This window comes from Lutra lutra, chromosome 13 (assembly GCF_902655055.1).
Source record: "Lutra lutra chromosome 13, mLutLut1.2, whole genome shotgun sequence".
Taxonomy (NCBI): Eukaryota; Metazoa; Chordata; class Mammalia; order Carnivora; family Mustelidae; genus Lutra; species Lutra lutra.
The window spans coordinates 67598382-67614474 of record NC_062290.1 but is presented as its reverse complement, the minus strand read 5'-3'; positions in this window follow the sequence as shown (position 1 = coordinate 67614474).

The window sequence follows — 16093 nt, the reverse complement described above, 5'->3', positions numbered from 1 at the left end:
GAAAGTCCATACTACTGGGCATAAGCATGGACACCTCTGTACTCTGTCCTATTGTGTCAGCTGGGAAGACCCAGGCTTAAAGGAGGAGTCTGGGACAAGGGATCTCTGGCACCTGGGGCACCCAGGTGTTTCTCATTCTAGGACTCCCTTGCCATGCCTTCCTAACTCCCTTATATTTCCCAAGATTCCACAAGATTGGGCTTTTTTTGTGTGAAGAATGGTCACGGCAGAATGCTCTCCTGTCTTATTCTACCATTCTGGGAGTTGGTGTGCAACCATCCCAGCCCATCCTCTCCCTGAGCCTCCACTGGACCCACACTTACTCCCCCACATACCTTAAACCACAGTCCACACTTTGGGCTCCTGTTTGCCTTTCTGGTAAGCCTCATATTCCCATCCCTTCCCTGGTTCTGGCTTTCTGGTGTCACTCATGGTATTCAAAAGATAACCTTTCCTGGTGGAGGTGCGTGGGTGGAAGGGCCGGCTCCCCCATCTCAGGGTGTTGGAACTTGAGCTGGGTAGAAAGGGAGCAGTGTGTTGATGCTGTTCTGGAGAAGGCCAGAGGAGCAGAACACCACAGTCTCCTGTAATGAATTCAAGACATCTTGCAGCTGCTGGGAGGAAAAACTGACCCCAAGGACAGTGTAACTGTGTGATCATGTTGCTACAGACTTTGACCTTGCCAGAAGTAAGCTTTTCACGCCTAGAGCCTGTGCTGTATCCTGGGACTTTGGCCACCAAGGACCCTGGAATAAACCACTATTACAGTGTGACTCTGACCATTGGGTTAGGGGAAGTTTGGTGTGTGGAAATCACTTTGATGTGGTCTCCTGATATTGAATGGGTGAGGATGAGATTGACTAGATGTGTACAAGGACAGGAGTGTAGCAGTGGTAAATTATGTAGGGGTTGTGGGCTATCTGATAAGGGACTTGTGCTTGATTCTCGATGTTGCAATTTTATCTTAACATGGACTGTTGCTGAGCATACCTGACTTTATGATTTGGTAGATCTGACGAAACCAAGCTAATGATGGGCACTTGGGTCTGTATGGTCAGTTGGCACCCCAGGCTCGGTACTCCCTCTCTACAAGGGTTCAGTAGCATGCCAGGAGTTGTTTTTCAGAAGATATTGGAGTTTCTGCTGCAGGTGGCTTGGCCCTGCCCTCTGTCTTGTTAATATCTCACTGGAGCTTGTGTGAGTTCCAATATGCTATTTTGTCTCATAGCTGGTAATACAGGGTCTGCCTGGTTATATGTTCCAAGTGGCAAAGCTGCTTCCATCATAGACTGGCCTTACTAAAGAGCTTTTCTGTCTGGGTCCCCACTCAAAGCTTCTATATCACTTGGTATATGGGTCAACACAACAACTATTCCTAGTTGTTGAACATACTGCCTTCAGAATCTGAAAGAGGCCTATTAATCACTGTTGTTCTTTGTCTTAGAAGGTGGAGATGCATGAATTTATCTTTCACTTTTATCTTTGTATCTTTCACTTTGTATGTCCTGGAATACTTATGTCCACTAAACCACTAGAATTTTACTAATGTGGCATACTGGAGTCATCAAGTTTATCTTCCATGCTCTGGAGTACATGTATCATAACACGTCTCCCTAATACATTAGCCCTTCTTGCTCCTCTAGCATAATACATGTGATGTCATTGATACAGTAGATTGATGTATTTTGCAAGATACGTAGGTGGTCCAGACCTCTTCACAGTATATCATGTTTGCAGAAGGAAAACTTAAAATAATCCTGGAACTAAATGGTAAATTATGTACTTTTGACTATGATCTGAACTCAAATCAGTTCTGATCCCCTAATATGACAGTGATTTGATAAATCAATGGCTACATTTCATGTAACCATTGCTGGCTATTTTAATCTGCTTAAGCAAAGATATTCCACCTGGTGTGGTGGCTGTGGTTAGGACCACTCTTTGGTTGAGTTTGCCGTAGTTTAATGCCAGTGTCTAGGATCCATCTGGTTTTTGCTGGAGCCAGACTAGTTAAATAAGTAGAGAAAGGGCTGGACCACCAACTCTACATCCTGTAGATTAAGACTGGCACTAATTGCTACCAGTTTCATGGGATATGGCATTTTTGATTTGCTCTTTGGGAAAGGAGTTTGGCAGTGTTAGAAGCTCACATAGAATTTCACACTAGAATGGCTTTCAACTCACAGGCCAAGGACTCAATGTAGATGGTGTGTCATTATCAATGATGTCTATTCTGACTACATTTGGAAAGGAAAATCACCACTAGGTTGGTCCATGCTCTCAGTGTCCACACGTGAGCCAGTTTTCATTTATCATCTAGCCTCCTTATGCCCCCACTCTAACAGATCATGATGAAACTCCAAGCCTCCTGGTATCAGTTCAACTCCGATTTTTTACTTATTATTCCATGAAGTGTTTGGATATTTACTTTTCCCTAAGGCACAATTATCCTAGCATAAAACTGGGTCACCTTTGTGAATTTAATCTGAAAATCTGCCCTTTAATTTATGTGTTTGCATCATTTTCATTTAGTGTAATTATTAATATACTTGGACTTTGGCCTAACACATTCTTATTTGTTTTCCCTTCATCCTTCTGTTTTTCATTTTTCTTTCTCTCTTGCCTGATTTGTTATAGGTTATTTGAGCATGTTTTAGATTTCATTTTAATTTATCTACATAGCTGTTGGATTTTTATGTCTTTAGGGTTTTTAGTGATGGCTATAGGGATTTTATATATTATATGTATATAGGCATATATACATATAATACATATATATAATATATACTAGGAGGAGAGAAAGAGAGGGAAGAAGGAAGAGGACATGAATCAGAAAGTAATGAACTAAAGAAGAAAGACGATGCAAAAGGAGCAGTGAAAAAGTACCTAGACTCTTGATATTTATACATTCTATTAAAAGACTAATTCAACTTATTTTTAAAATACTAACATTTTGAATGACATTAAAAATTCTTATTTTCATTCCTCCTATCAAATGTAACAATATCCCAACTAAACATGCTCCTTATTTCTTTGTCAGTATGCCTCTTTTATAATTTTGGTGATGGCTAAGAAAAGTTTGGAAGCTGGCAAGGTGGGGCAGAGGTGGTACTTTGGAGAAGATATGTATATTTAAGGTCAGAAAGACCCACTGACAACCCTGTCAAACAAACTTAAAAACTTTTGCTTCCTATAGAACTGCAAAAGGAAAAAGTTTTAAAGAACTGCAAAAGGAAAAAGTTTGTTTTTATTGTTTCTGTGTTTCTTCCTTAATTCTGAAGTTCCCTGTTTCCCTCTGGAATCATCCTTCTGCCTACAATACACAACTTCCTTCTTTTGGAGAAGACTGGCTGAAGACAAATTTTCTTCATTTTATTTCATCTGGAATGTCCTTATTTTTCCTTTATTTCTTTGTTTGTTTGTGAAAGATTTTTATTTGTTTATTTGAGATAGTGAGAAGGAAAGCATGAGCAAGGGGAGGTCAGAGGGAGATGGAGAAGCAAACTTCTGTACCCCGACACCCAAACAAGTGAGGAGTCTGACAGGGCTTAATCCCAGGATTCTGGGGTCATGACCTGAGCTGAAGTCGGCCCCTTAAATGACTAAACCACCTGGGTCCCCTTTCCTTCATTTCTGAAGGCTGTTTTCTCTGGATAGAGAATTCTGGACAGATAATTTTTTATCTTAGGACTTCAAAAATACTTCTCCACTGTTTTCTGCTCCTCAAGGTTTCTGATAAGAAAAATCTAAGGTCGTCCAAATTGATGTTTGCCTGTATATCCTATGTTATTTTCCTTTGGCTGATTTCAAGACTTGTCCCTGTCATTTTCAGTTTTTAGTAGTTTGTTATATATTGGGATATAGTTTGTTTTTGTGATCTTATTTTTACATTTATCCTGGTTAGATGTCACCAAATTTCTCATATCTGCTCATATCTTCTCATTTCACCAAATTTGGGAAATTTTAAATCATTGTTTCTTAAAATAAATTCTCTGCATTGATTTTTTCCCTTCTCCTTCTGGGACTCCAAAGACATGAATATTTATTAATATTTTTAATATTGCCCCACAAGGTCCTTGAGGCTTTGTTCATTTTTTTTTCCCCAGTCTTTTTCTTTCTTCAGATTGGAAAATTTCAGTTGGTCTGTCTGCAAGTTCAAAGTTCAACTTTCCTCTGTCATATCCAGTTTGCAAGTGAGCTATTTAGACAATATTTTTAAATTCCATTATTGTATTTTTCAATTCTAAAATGTCCATTTTTTTTCCTATAAAGCTTCTACTTCTTTGCCAAGAGCATCTATCTTCCTATTAATTTCGAGAATATTTACCCTTATTTCATAAAACATGGTTATTTCTGCTCTAAGTTGTTTGGTAATTCCAGCATCTGGGTCATTTCAGTATTAGCATCTGTGAATTTTCTAGCATCTGTGAGCCTTATTGAGATTTTACTGGTACTTTGCATCAAGTACTTTTCAACTTTATCCAGAACTTTTAGATGTTATGTTGTGAGCTTGTTAATTTCTTCAGAAAATATTGATATTTTATTTTAGCAGCAACCAATCCTATTAGGTTGAGATGCAAGTCTTAACCTGTATTTCGTGGGCTGTAGTTTAGATATCAATTTAGTTTTCAAAGTTTATGTAGTGCTATGGGTGCCAATATGGGAACTTGTCATTGGTTTACACCTCAGGTCAGTTTTTTGCTTGTGCAGATCAGAGGGTGAATCTGGATATCATACACAGATTTAGAGATCTCCTACTATAAATCATTTCCATGTTTCCCCCTCCTCCCACCGCACACACACTGTGTCTTCAGGAGATCTTCTTGTTGATCCTCTGGCCAAGTTTTAGTGTCTTGTGCTATCACAGACTTCCTAGAATTGGGTCTACCTCAGTGGCAAAATGGTGTGAGAAAAAGGAGGAAAAATAGCCTGAATCCCACACTCTTTGGACCATGGGCACTTATTTTGTGGGTTCTTTTGGTCAGAAAGAAGGGTTTTTATCTCACAGTTATAGGTGTCTGATTGGTCATCACTGTTGCCCTTGCTAAGCAAGAGCAGCTTCATGGGTGGAACTTTGCTTAGGGTTGGACTGGGAGAACTTTTTTTTTTTTTTTAATGGAATTTCCTTTACAACTATGATGGGACTCCCTTTCCTCAACCTTTGGCCAGAAAAGGAGAGAGAATTCTTTGTGATTTTTGTGTCCATTCCCACAGTTTTGGGGTACCCTAAGACCTAAGGTAGGAGTCATGTGAGAAAAACAAAAAACAAAAGACTCAAGGCTCTATTAGTTATTCTTTGAGTTTTAATTTCTCTCTGAATTCTGCTTGCTGTTATTTACTTTTCAGAGTTCTCAGTTAGTGTCTTCATGTATTTGGTCTGGAGTTTTTAATAAGTCTTAATAAATGGGAGAAGTAGGATGGAGTATATTTACTCCATCCTAATTGGAATTTGAACCCCAAAAGCCAGTCTAAAAAGTATAGAAATATTGTGAATCTCAGAAAAGAATGTTAAGCATTGCTTAGTCGTTACTGTTTTGATAAATTAGGCTCTTAACATTTAAGAAACCTAAACAAAATAACAGTAAGGAAAAATCAGTAGTTATTTTCTGATTAGACCATTTTTCCTTAGTTGGTTGGTTTTTGAATTATCCTGTAGCTTTAGTTCTTCTCATGCATTAAATGATTTCACCACTCCTTGACATAATAAGGACTTTAAGTGTTTGTTCAACAAATGGCTCATTTGACCTAGTTATAGATGACTGAAGTTGTTTGACATTTCTAGTACAAAGAGTAAAGATCTCTTAATTTTTCTGTTTTTCTTCCTAAGAGAAATGACTTCTTAAGTGTTAAGGATTTTAGTCATTTTTCAGAATAAATTGTTTTATTGCAAAAATGATTTTAACATCTACATCACAATAAATTATATAATAACATCTCCATGCTCTTTGCACAACTAAAACTTTTTAAAATGCAGCATAACTAGCAAGAATGTTGACCATAATAGTATGCTTTGGTGATACACTAAATTAAATAGTTTTCATAATAAAAAGGAACAACTTAGCTTCTAATAATTGCCATGCCTCCTAAAAATGCCTAACTTATCAAATTCCCATAAATATTTTAGACTTGGTCATGACATTTAAATTAAAAAATAAAAAAACTTTTTTCTGTTCGCCTCTTACTAACAAGCACTCTAAGCAAGTTTCTTCATCTGTCTGGGCTGCGCTTCTCTGAGTGGTGTTTGTGCGATGTATTCCTTCCTCCGTGCCTCCTGTTCTCTCTTATGTAAAAATCTTGCCAGAACAACGCACTATCATTGCACTGAGCAGGAAATCACAAATTCTATTCATTGTTACATTTTTATTAAAATAGTGAGAGTCAGAGGCCAGCCATGGAATAAGAAAAGAATGGAGGATGCTCTCTGCCCTAAAAGCTCTGGCAGGCCTAGCAGCTCCTCCAGTCTCACGGACCACAGGGAAGGACACACTTCTATGGTGGATTTGCTTAAGCCTCTCGGCTTGCTTCTGTAAGTGTGTTTCAGTGAGATACTGTAAATCCCAGGCACATCTATTCTCCAATTCCTCATTTTAATCCGTATAGCTCTGAATTCTCATCTCTAAGTGCTCTATAGGAACAAATATAGAGTCAGAGCAAGTTAAGCCTGTTTCTAAGGGGATAAGTGAGAAATAATTGAGTTTGAAATAAGAATGTTGATGAAAATATATTCCATATTTAAATGTGTTATAAAGTGCTGAGCACAGCCACAGCACAGCCCTGCCTGACCAGGAAGCCTGGTCAGAGACCCCAGGCAGACATGTCTGCCCTACAGCCCTTAGGTACTACTGCATGAACCAAGGCAGGAGCCCTGCCCCTCTGTGCAGCATAGACTCCAGCTCCACCTGACCAGGGGAGCCTGAAAAATGACTCCAGGCAGCCGTGAGGCCCACACTTCAATGTGTATTTTTTTCTAGCACCACCAAGCAATTAACTCAATTCTCGGCAGACACTGACCCCATGTCCCACAAATTAAACTCCATTCTGATGCTATCTACCTGGGGATGGTGTCAGATTCCATAGGTTAAAGCCTCAGTCCCAGAAGACTGCCCGAACTTTGGATATCAATTTCAGGTCCAGACTGTTACCTGTGTTTTTGACCACTGGCTAGAAAGATCCCACAAGTTTCTCCTTGGGTTTCATTAATTTGCAAAGCAGCTCACCAAACTCAGGAAACCAGTTTACTTATTAGATTATGGGTTTATTACAAAGGATATTAAAGGATATGAATGAATAGCCATATGGAGAGATCCATAGATCGAGGTATGGGGAAGGGGCCCAGAGCGCCCATGCCCACTCCCTTGTGACACTATCCCAGTACCTCCACAATTCACCAACCTGTAAGCCTGCCCAAGCCCAGCCTTTTGGACTTCTATCAAGGCTTCATGATTAATTAAATCATTGGCCATTGGTAACTGAACTCAATCTCCAACTTCTCTTCATTCTTAAGAGGTTGGGGAGGGAGAGGGGTGTGAGGGCTGAAAGTTCCAACCCTCTAATCAGGCAGTTGGCTCCCCCTAGCAACCAGCCCCAAAACTTAGGTTACCTGAGGGTGGTTCAATAGTATATCATTAACATAACCGATCATTTTTATCACTTAGCAAATTCTAGGAGTTTTAGGGGCTCCCTGCTGACCTCTAGGACTAGGCCAACTACAGATGTCCTATAACCACAATATTACAGACACCCACTCTTTGGAGAGCCCAGCCCACAGCTCCCCCCAGCAGCCAGTCCAGGCTAAGGCCCTGCCCACATGCAAAGCCCACCCCATGGCCTCTGTCAGGCAGGGAGCCCAGCCACTGACCCCACCCAATTATAAAGCACAGTTCCCATCCCCACTGAACTGCATGGTATAGGCTAGAGGCCCCATCTGAATAGAGAGCCCAGGCAGTAAGCATGTCCAAATGCATGTCCAGCATGTCCAAGCTGCCTGCCCATTCAGCAAACCCAGACTGTGGATCCACCCAACTACAGGATGCATCCCAGAGAAGGTCTTTCCCTATCTAAGCAAACCTGTAAAAGCTGGAGGAGATCATAGCCTCAAATGCAGTAGGATGTTGTTCAATGTATATAAACTTATAGCTACAGGTGAGTAGTTCTGGGGATCTGATGTATAGCATGGTGACTGCATTTAATGGTACTATATTATGTACTGAGAGAGTCGATTTTAAATGGCTCACCGCACCCACACAGATGGCGTGATGGACATGCTAACTGTACTGTGGTAATCATTTTGCAATATATAGCAAATGATCACATTGTATACATTAAAATTATACAATGTTGGATGCCAGTTATATCTCTGTAAGCCTGGGAAACTAAAACTGTTTTAATCTTTTTATTCTCTCCCTGTGAGACTGGTAATAAGACTAGTGTAGAAACAGAAAAAGCTTGTTACTTACCATTTGTAATTCATTTGAGCACTTCCTTTTCTCTTTGTCCCTCTGTTCCTTCAATCCCCACTTTCCAGAACCTCCTTTTCCACCATTGATTCCCCCCTCCACATCCCACCTCCCAACAACTACCAGCACTGGTCTTCTCTGAGGCTTCACTGGTAGCCAGAATACCTTAGTGCATCAGGGATAAACCCTGGTGTCCCTTAGATGCTGAAATTTAACACACTTTATTCACTCCCCCCTTGGCCCAGATCGTAGGACTATGTTTCTTATTTACTATTCATGTTCTGCTTTCCTGGGAATGCAACTATATAAATTGAACCCAGGACTACCTCCCTTTCCAATAATATTTCCAGTCCTAACTGCTCCTGCACAGATACTCTGGAAACATGTCCCCAGCCACTTGGATAGATGCATTCATTCTAATTCATCAAGCCATACTCTTGTGATTGTATACTTTTCTGGACCATGTTGTATTTAACAAGATGTGTATTGAAGTAAAAAATACAAACAGAAAACAAAAGGGCTGAGTACAAAACACCAAGGATGTGGAAAAAGTGGTATATATCTTAGAGGAAATAAGATTTGGGAAGAGAAATTCTGTCTGCATGGTTGAGGGGACTCATAAAAGCCGCTCCAGGTGGGTGGATGAAGTGATCTCTGGCATGGAGAGGAGTATGTGTGTGCAAGGAAGGCCAGCAGCTAGAAAAGCCCCCAAAGATTGAGGAGTCTTGCCTTTTAGTTAAACCCAGCAATGCTTTTTGTAAACCGGCTACCCCTTGCTTCTCTGCCGAGATGTTTCCAGAGCTCCTTGGTGACTCCAGGTCTTCCTGGCTTTTCCTTGCTTTGTCCCTAACTGCCTAAGTGGCATCTCCAGGTGACAGAATAAGGACTCTTCCACCCCAGTGCCTTCTCAAGCATCAACCTATTTCAGGGTCCATTTCTGTAGGCCCCAACCCACTGCCTGTGCCCTCTGGAACGTGCATCTTGTAGTGACCCCAGTATGCCCACAACAGCCTTTTATAGCGATATCACATGTTTTCACACATAGTATAAATGTTCCTGTTCTCTAATGTTGAGGCAGGTTGTGAAACATATCCAGCACCGTTATTTAAAGTTCATCTTGACCTGGCTCCCTGGTTGACTGGGGTGAGAAAATTCAGAGCTTAAAAAGGTTACTAGTGTCCATGAATCAGGAAAGCTCATCTAAGTGATAAATCTAGAGGACAAGAGTAAAAATTGTCTACAGATAAGTTATATTATTTCAAGACTGAATAACCCTAAACTACCTGAACTATGTTACCCTGGATAAAACTTTAATTCTTTTTCCTTTGGGACACTCTGAGGTTGCTATAGACTATACTTTCTAAATATTGTGGAGTTTTGTTTGTAGACTTCTCTCCTAGTCACACAGAGGAATACAGAGCTTGAGCAAAGAATAAATGAAACCGTATTACAGAGGTTAGATTTTAAATTCATTTTGTTTGAAACTAGAGGTAGGCGAACTCTGGAAGTCAGTTGTAGTGTCTGTTCTTTGTCAAAAAATGGACTGTGTAAATGCCAAGTTCCTGAGACAACCAGCTCTGCTTTGCAAGGTATAACAGCATTTGGTCACTTTGACTACTGAAAGTGAGGTGCCAAAAATCATCATTAGAGTGTGAAGCCTTGTAGTTGCTCCCTTTATTCTGAACTCACACTGGGGCAAATGGATTATTCACTAATTGTCATGAAGGTGCTAGGGAAGCATAGGTTAAAATCTTCTTGAACTCAAGCAGCTGATGATCTCATTTAGGATATAGAAGTATAAACAGATACAGTTCAGAGTCGTGAGGGCTCTAATGGAAGAACTAGCCTCTTGGAAGCCTAGGTGCATGGAAAAATGCATGGTGCCAAGACCGTCATGCTTACATTGGGCTTTCAAGAATGAGGGTTCAGCTGGAAGAAATGCTGCCTGAGGTGTGGGGCAAGAATGAGCATGTGCCTCATGCTGCACCCAGAGCTAGGTGAGCAGGAGCCAAGGAGTCCTGTGGTAGTGGCTGGCCTGGCAGCGCAGACCATCTGTAAAGGCTTTGAAAATTATTCATTTAATAAACACTTGTTAAATACCTATCATGTATCAAGCATTGAAAAAGCAGATATATAGGATGTGTGCAAAGATTTAATTACAGCACTGTTCATTGTGATGTTATTTAAACTAAATAATCTGCAAATACTCAAAGGACCCACAATTATTAGATTGCCTAAAATATCTTCCTATTTTATACATATACACTATATTAGTATGTATATATACAATTTCTTTTTTAAAAGACATGATTTTGTACTTTTTTTTAACAAAATACGAACAATTTCCATAATTATTTGTCATTTAAATATAAATGCATTCCATCATAGTGTTACCAGATGGAGAATTTGTAGCAAACGCGAGTTCAGCTGCTTGCTGCTTGAAAATCAATACTCAAGAAACAAGTGATGGTGGGAAAGAAAAGATTGCTTTATTCAGGAAACTGGCAACCTGAGAAGATGGTGGACTATGTCTCAAAGGCCATCTTCCCTGTCCAGGCAAAGCTAGAGGGTTTTAAAGGGGAAGACATGGGGAAAAGGGAAGGGACTACATGCAGGACAAGCAGGTACCCAGTGGCGAGTGTGGACATGACCCTGAACAGACTTGCTGACATCTGTGGCAGTGTTTGAGAATGGAGGCAGGACTTATCTTCCGGAGAAGTTTGTTCCTCCACTCCTCAAAGACCAGTGGTCTGCAAATCTCAAAGAAAGTTAAGTTCTGCTACAGATCAAGAGACTTAGGTCAATAAGCGAGGAGTGCATGCACTTGAAGCAAGTTAACCCTTAAGACCAGTTGAGTGCTGTTACAAAAGTTACAGCCTAGATGTGGTCTGTAATATATGTGTATAGTAAAATGTTGTGTATAAAAAATGCCATAACTGATGGGATATGTTTAATTATAATATCATTTAAAATTATGTAGCAAAAGAATCTTTAAAGATATGCAAGTTTTGTTCATATGTTGTTAAAGAAAAAATTACGTTGTAAAAACACGTTCCTTTAAAAGAAAAAAAAAGAAAAAAGAAAGTATATGCCTTACATATAATAGAAGTACCAAAACATGACCATTTGGACTGGTCATAACTAGGTAATGACACTACAAGTGATTTCTGTTGTTTTTCATGTGTTTTCAATAGTGAACCACATATTTTTGTTAAGAGAAAAAACTTGTTTAAAAATAGTCTAAACTTGGGACGCCTGGGTGGCTCAGTTGGTTAAGCAGCTGCCTTCGTCTCAGGTCATGATCCCAGCGTCCTGGGATCGAGTCCCACATCGGGCTCCTTGCTCATCAGGGAGCCTGCTTCTCCCTCTGCCTCTGCCTGCCATTCTGTCTGCCTGTGCTCGCTCTCTCTCCCTCTCTCTCTCTGACAAATAAATAAATAAAATCTTTAAAAAAAAATAGTCTAAACTTGTCCTTCTTATGAGGTTGCAAAGGCTAATAAAATTTTGTACCATCTATTTTATGACCTATGTATGCAAGATAGAAGGTGAATATGTTTGCCTGTGTTTGAATTGGTGACTGCACATGATGGTTACTTATAAATTTTTTGAATTTAAGTATCAGTATCTGAGTCTTAGTTCTGTCATGCTTTTCCTGCATTTCTGAATGTTACCTTTAGACCAGAGTGGCTTACACCAGGCTATGATAACCGTCCTTCAAGTTCATGGCATAGAAGTATTCATCCTAAATCCAGAGCCATGGGCACCAATCTGAACCAAAATCTGAACCAAATGCCCTTAATTAATGTCTAAACGTACACATGGAGTTAATTTGGCCTGTGAGGTTGACTTTTTCTTTAACAGTATGTCAGTATATTGGGAGCTAAATTGTTTCTAATTTCATTTTAATGCTTCTAATAAAATTTAAAGTCCCAGTAAATTGGCAGCATAATTATATTATGATTATAAAAATTTTTCATTTTCATGAAATACAGATCTGTGACCACTTAATAATTAGAATGTAGACTTCTAATGGAAATGTGGTAAACATCACTATGCTGTACAGCTTCTCTGTTTTATGAAACTCCGTTAGATTGTAAATCTAACCTATTTGAATTCTGTTCAGGTAGTTTGTTAAATTTAAAAATCAAAAGGAAAAGCATTTAAGTTGGGCACCACTGGGATATAATAAAGACTACTTGCAATTAAAAAAATAATTCTGGTATAGTTAACATACAGGGCTATATTAGTTTCAGATGTATAATACAGCCATTCAACAATTCTATACATTACTCTGTCCTCATCATGATATGTGTACTCTTAATCCCCTTCACCTGAGTCACCCATCCCCCCATCTGCTTCGCTTCTGGTGACTAGCAGTTTGTTTCCTATAGTCAAAAAAATCTGTTTTTTGGTTTGTCTTTTTTTCTGTCTGTTCATGTCTTAAATTACACGTATGTTATTGTTTTTCTCAGACTTATTTCACTTAGCATTATACTCTCTAGCCCCATCCATGTTGTTGCAAATAGCAAGATTTCATTCTTTTTTATAGCTGAGTAATATTCTTGTGTGTGTGTGTGTGTGTGTGTGTGTGTGTGTGTGTGTGTGTTCTTTATCCTTTCATCTATCAGTGGATACTTGGGCTGCTTCCATGATTTGATTATTATAAATAATGCTGCAATAAAGATGGGTTGCATGTTTTTTCAAATTAGTGTTTTCATAATCTTTGGGTAAATACCCAGTAGTGGAAATCCTGGATCATGTTATAGTACTATTTTTTAATTATTTGAGGAGCCTCCTTACTATTTTCCATAGTAGCTATACCAACTTGGGATTCCCACCAATGGTGCATGAAGATTCCTTTTTCTTTGCATTATCATCAGCACTTGCTGTCTCTCGTGTTTTTGATTTTAACCTTTCTGACAAGTGTGAGGTGATCTCATTGTGGTTTTGATTTGCATTTCCCTGGTGATAAGTTATGTTGAGCATCTTTTCATGTGTCTTTTGGCCATCTGTGTGTCTTCTTTGGAAAAATGTCTATTCATGTCTTCCCATTTTTAATTGGATTATTTGGGGGGTTTTTTTGGTGTTGAGTTGTATAAGTTCTTTATATAATTTGGATACTAATCCTTTACTGGATATGTCATTTACAAATACCTTCTCCCATTCAGTAGGTTGTCTCTTAGTTTTGTTAACGGTTTCCTTTGCTGTGGAGAAGCATTAATTTTTGATGTAGTCCCAATAGTTTATTTTTGCTTTTGTCTCCCTTGCCTCAGGAAACATATCTAGAAAGTGTTACCATGGCTGATGCCAGAGAAATTAATGTCTGTGCTCTCGTCTAGGACTTTTTTAGTTTCAGGTTTCACATTTAGGTCCTTATCCCATTTTGAGTTTATTTTTGTGTGTACTACAACAACAAACAAACAAAAAAACAATCAAAAAAAGGGGGCCCAGTTTCATTCTTTTGCATGTAGCTATCCAGTTTTCTCAACACTGTTGAACTGACTGTCTTTTGCCTATTGCATATTCTTGCCTCCTTTATCAAAGATGAATTTACCATATAATCGTGGGTCTATTTCTGGGCTCCTTGTTCCATTCTCTTGATCAATGTGTCTGTTTTTGTGCTAGTACCATACTGTTTTGACTACTACAGCTTTGTAGTATATGTTGAAATCTGAGATTGTGATACCTCCAGTTTTGTTCATTTTTCAAGATTGCTTCGACTATTTTGGCTCTTTTGAGGCTCCATACAAATTTTAGGATTGTTTGTTCTAGTTCTGTGAAAAATGCTGTTGGTATTTTGATAGGGAATACATTATATCTGTACATTGCAGACTATATGAAATTTTAAATGGAAACCTTGCTTTGGAATTATTTTGCTGTGTGAATTCACAAAGAGGACGTGTTTATCATGAGGTTCTTCTGTTTTAAAAGGTGATTTATATGGTTATGGTATTCTGTGATGACTTGTGAGACAAATCATCATGGATTTTAAAACTGGTGAAACAGTTGTAATCTTATGTAATCTTAGAATAATTTATACAGTTCACATTGTCTATTGAAAAAAGGGAGGCCACTCAATGTAAAACTGCTAAGCTTAGCCTAGGATGAGATGAAAATAAAGTTTCAACCTTAAGTGATTGGTGAAACCATTTAATTGGACATTGATGGGAATGGTACAATTTGGACAGGGCATGCCCAGGCTTTGGAATGACATGACCTGTATTTAAACCTCATTTCTCTGCTTTATTATCCGTACAACCTTGAGCACATTAAACAGCCTGATTCTTACTGTTCACTTCTGTACCATAGACTTGATGACATTACCTTTCAACATGTTGTAAGAATTAAGCATGCAAAAATAGCACCCAGTAGCTAGTAGAAATATTACACAAAATGAACTAAAGCAACTGTTTTCTATCCACTTTATCCCATTTCCAATGGACAAACGGAACATCAGTACTTGTTAGTGTACATCTATGGAAGCAGGATTAAAGCCTTTTCCCTTGCAATATCCAAATGACATTGCTGATTAATTTGTAATGGAAGTGTGTGATATTTTGGCACACTTCTAAGATTGATTCTGCCTACAGCGCTCCATTTGTTATCCAGGTACATCTCATGGTCAGTTGATGGTTTTCTTTTAGTAATTATGTTCACATTTGCATTATTTTATAATATTTAAAAATCATTTCAACAGGGGTGCCTGGGTGGCTCAGTGGGTTAAGCCTCTGCCTTCGGCTCAGGGCATGATCTCAGAGCCCCACATTGGGCTCTCTGCTCAGCAGGGAAACCTGCTTTCCCCTCACTCTCTGCCTGCCTCTCGGCCTACTTGTGATCTCTCTCGCTCTGTCAAATAAACAAACAAACAAACAAACAAACAAATAAATAAATCTATCTTAAAAAAATCATTTCAACAATGCCGATTTCAGTGATTACCATTAAACATCTTAAATTGCACCCTCCGTATTTGATTCTGTATTTTGATTCATCCCTTGTGTAGCTGGACTATTTATTGGAAGTTTTTTTGTTGTTGATTTGTTTTGCTTTCCCAGGAAGACTAAGTAGGTGATACTTTTTTTTTTCTTCTAACTTTGCATATCTGAGATGCTATTCTATTGCTTTCTCACCTGATTTAACAAATTGGCTGAATATAGAATTCATCTGTTACAAGTTTTTCCCACTCAGACCTTGTCAGCTGAAATCTTTCTTCACCTTAGGAAAATATTCTTTTCTTATATCTTTATTTTTGTTGGTCCATTTGCTCTGGATTCTTCTTCAAGAAGTAATTACTGCGTATTGTGTCTTTTGGCTAAACTCTAGGTTGTTACTTTAATTCTTCTGTTATTCTTCTGTAACTGAGAGAATACCCTACATTTTTTCTGTAATATTGATTTGATTTTTCAGACTGATCTTAACTGTTGGTAATGTATATTTTAATTCTATTTGCTTTTTCATATCACTGTAAATTTTCTCATCTTATGCTGTTTCTTTTCATTGGTCTGCCTCTCCGCATTATTTTATTTCAGGCTCTTGTTTCATTTATCAAGTATTGTCTTATATATTTTATCTTGTTTCATAATATTGGGAAAGGAAGTGCCTAATTCCCAAATTTTTTAATACCGTTTTAAAAGTTTTAA